Source organism: Brassica oleracea, unplaced genomic scaffold, assembly GCF_000695525.1.
Source record: "Brassica oleracea var. oleracea cultivar TO1000 unplaced genomic scaffold, BOL UnpScaffold01904, whole genome shotgun sequence".
Taxonomy (NCBI): domain Eukaryota; kingdom Viridiplantae; phylum Streptophyta; class Magnoliopsida; order Brassicales; family Brassicaceae; genus Brassica; species Brassica oleracea.
The window spans coordinates 1-3,848 of NW_013618435.1; the positions used below are offsets into that span (position 1 = coordinate 1).

The 3,848-nt window shown below is 36.4% G+C and overlaps 2 long non-coding RNA genes across 4 annotated transcripts; both read left to right on the plus strand.

The window, feature by feature from the left end:
• Positions 1-620: 620 nt before the first annotated feature.
• Positions 621-2,039, plus strand: LOC106321530. Of its 2 annotated transcripts, none has more exons than XR_001266086.1 (3): positions 621-724; positions 833-1,081; positions 1,176-2,039. It is a non-coding gene; the product is annotated as an uncharacterized LOC106321530 (long non-coding RNA). The 2 variants fall into 2 exon arrangements; XR_001266087.1 differs by having other exon boundaries at positions 1,296-2,039.
• A 14-nt stretch (positions 2,040-2,053) lies between these two features.
• On the plus strand, positions 2,054-3,313 carry LOC106321532. 2 transcript variants are annotated; one of them, XR_001266089.1, is made up of 3 exons: positions 2,054-2,350; positions 2,752-2,797; positions 2,953-3,313. It is a non-coding gene; the product is annotated as an uncharacterized LOC106321532 (long non-coding RNA). The 2 variants fall into 2 exon arrangements; XR_001266088.1 differs by lacking the exon at positions 2,752-2,797.
• The last annotated feature ends 535 nt before the right edge of the window (positions 3,314-3,848 follow it).

Consider the following 3,848-nt stretch of genomic DNA (forward strand, 5'->3'; position numbering starts at 1 on the left):
ATAATTTAACAACTTAAATTAGAAAAAAATAAAAATCCTGGGCGTAGCCCGGGTTAATCCCTAGTAAACACAAATTACAAAGCTTGTGTGCTCAAATCTCACATATTAAAATTTTCAGACCATGAAGATTGAATGGAATTGCAATAAGGGCCGATATTCATGACAAACCCAATTGCAATAACACTATAAACTTAACCTGACGCCCACAATGGATTTTATAAATGGCCCAAAACGAACTTCTAAATTTATTGGGCCTAACTGAACTTAACTAAACAAAGGTCCGTACTAGAGGGTCCAAAAAGCTAAGCCTCACAAATCACTGATCGAATACTCATTTACGCCCACTAACTAAGTTGTTTAAAGTAAATGGAATTTCCTTAATATTAAAAACTCGACGTCCACGGTTTCTATCCAACATCTTATATATATAAAGTTGAATTGTGCTCAAAGCACAGCCCTCCACGACACAAAACAGGGTGGGACTTTTGCCGACACGTGTCAGCAAAAGTAGTGCGTCTGTCTCATGTCACGGGGTTGTGTACTCTATCTTTCTTCTCGCGCGTCATGGGTTATCACGAAATCGTAAGGACCTATATTTGTCAGAAGAAGCAAATAGGTTGGGCTTCTGTATGATTAGTTTAGGCCCAGAAGTGTTTAGGGTTATTCTTCTTCTGCGTCATTCTTCTTCTTCCCTCCTCCACGCTGCAGAGAAACCATAGAAACCGTAACGTCCCAGAATCTTTACTCTTACATTTATTCTGAGTTTTCCATTCAATAATCCACTCTTCATGCATTATGATTTCGATCTATCTCTTCGTTCACCCTGAAACAGGCTCGAACTCCATCTATAAATATCGGCGCTCACTTCCCTTCACATCGCATCTGAAACGATTTACTCAAACATACGATCTCCTAGAAGCAACATATTCAGATGGCGAATTCATACACTCTGCTTGCGAATTTGAGAGCCGGCCGATGCTCTAATACTGCTGAGGTCCGCTTGCTGAGGTTCTGGGAGGCCAGAAATATCAACAAAGGAGGGGAGCTGATGAGTATTGAGATGCTGCTCATCGATGAGGCTGTAAGTGTTCTTCCCAGATTTTTTTCTGTTTTATGAATATGTTAGATAAGTTTATCTGTTTATGAATATGATATATAGATTTTATCTGGTTTAGGAGGGGAGCTGATGAGTATTAAAGCTTTATTGGGCTTATCTTTACCCCTCGAATGTTCTTTATACTTGATGTTTGAGGTGTTTTAGTACAGTTGTGGGTCTGACCAAACTGCACCATCAGGATAATTACTTTAATTTCCAAAGGAAGTTGCGTGATCAAAAGTATTCTTTGAAGAGGTTATAATATAAGATGGAGTACAAGGAAGATCTACACAGGAGGCTACTACGCTAGACCAAGGTTTCTCATTATTGGATACACCGGATTGTTTCTCTTTATCAAGAGAGGTTACTGTGGAAGAGAATTTTGCAGAGATTGAGCTTTATTTGCTTCTCTTCAGGGGTGCGGTACCGAGAGGTAAAGTCTTAACTCCATGTTCTTTGTTCAAAAATGACTTTCCATGATTGCTTGAGATAACAATATCGTTTAGGTCTCCATCCACCTTTTCTTTTTAAATTGCATCAGTATTTGCATTCACAAAAAACCATACTCTTCTTTCGAAGATCTTCAAACATCCAAGTTCATGAGTGCTCTCTTTTATAGGTGAGACCAGCTTCCTCTTCTCACCAAGCTATAAAGTAACAAGATATATAATTTGAGAGAATCTTAAGCATATATGTCTAATACGATTCAATACTTCTAATCCTAAAACTACTCAAGACCAGCCTCCAAAGCAGATTATAATAGAATTAAGCATAGACTCAGATTCTTGCAAAATCACCATGTTTTCATCCTTACTTTACCCAATATTTTTATCTGCTTCCATTTGATATATTTACCTCCCCACCTTCGATTTTTCTATGTAAACTTCCTTGGCAAGGCCTTCGTGCAGGTACCAGAAATCTGAATTATGGCATGATCAGTGAAAGAGAATTTCTCTATGTACGACGATTGCAGTGTGAAGCCAAACCAGATATTCATACCCAAAGCGGCTTTTCAGGGATCTATTTGTTTGACGGTTGGGAGAAATCTATATTTCTGTAACTTTCACGTATCATATGCTCGAAGATTTTCTCATTAAAAACAACTCTTTCGATTCTTTTGTGCACTCAAAACAATTTGTTTCTAATGTTATATATTTGCAGGTTATTAGTTGCATATGCACTTTGATTGGACATTCTTGAAGTATCAGCAGTTTTGACTCCAACTCCAACTCCAGCTCCAGCTCCAAACCAAGAGTAAGTAACATCTATATTAAGATTAAAGCGTTTTATTTCATTTTAAATCTTCAAGAAAATACCTTGACCATCATCTTTGTATTCCAACAATTAGTCTTACACCAGCTCTGAATCCTCGTATGCCATCTGGTGAGAAACCAGAGAAACCTTCGGGAAACCAATAATTGTATCACCTGCATATGCGTAACTGTTAGCATATTATTCTTATCCATGGAGCTCTTTTTGAATATTTATGTAAATGTCGTTTTTCTAAACCGTATTGCAATCTCTTGAGGAGAAACTGTGTGGTGGATTATGAAAAATTTAGTGGAATCTGTGGTATATTTGGTTGGCATGTAATATACAGTGACTTCAGTTCCTCAAGCGTACTCTTAAATGATGATTTTTTTATCCGACTTTAGGCTTCCATTAGAAAGACCTCGGTGACATACACACGTCCCAACTGCAGTAAGTATTGAATACATATTTACCTAGGGTTATTTGTGCTTTTGTTTAGTGGTTTGCATTCAATTATGTTCTGTTATATGGTTTACATAGTTTAATTTAGATGATTAAATATTTAATTTTTCGCCTTTTTGATCTTATTTCCGTTCATTTACTAGAAAGTTGGAAGACACAGCTACACATCTCATGGATACGTTCAAACATGCTATTTGCGTTTAAAAAGTGATTTTTATAGCTTCGATGTTGTGATCTACGCCAAACTATTGAGAGGAACAAGCGAGCCACTGAATTGGGTGAAATAGTATGCTTCTGATAGTCCACGCTTCAGCATGATCATTGACAGCCTATGCAACAACATCCAGTGCTGTAGGGAAAGGAGTTATTTTTATTTCTTAAATAGAGCAATAAAGAGAAGCCTATGGTGGAGACTGTAGTGAAAAGATTAATGAAGATTATCAAAACAAACGATATATTTTTCTCTAGGTTACGTCAAAATTAATTTGAAAACTAATTTTATAATTAATCAAACTCAAACTAGATTTCTTTCTCTCAAATTTTGTAGTATGTTTTTTCTGTGTTTTCCAATCAATAGGGTTTTGCCTCACAACAACTAACGAACCAAATATTTAGATTATGCAGAGAAATCTTAAAAGATTATTTGAAATGCAAGAAGGGTGCCAAGATCATATAAGTTCAAAATACTTGGCTTTCTCAGCAAACTCACCTAGCAAAACAACCACTTTCTCTCAACGTAATTTGCATTTTCAGATCCGCCAGTCACTGTTTAGCATTGTTTTGATGTAAAGGTAAATCAATTTTGTTCAAACAGAGAACCAAAGTAACAGTCATTGTAAAAACATTTTAGTTATTGAATTAATTTAACATTAATTTTTAAAAGTCTGAATGCAAATGGTTATGTCCATCCACTACAAGAAAACAGCGGTATTCTGACGGACATTCCAACGGAAAATTGTCAGACATTCCGACGGAAAATGAAATCCAAGGAATATCTCGAGGAAATTCCGAGGAAACACAAAATTGGGTTTCCTCGGAA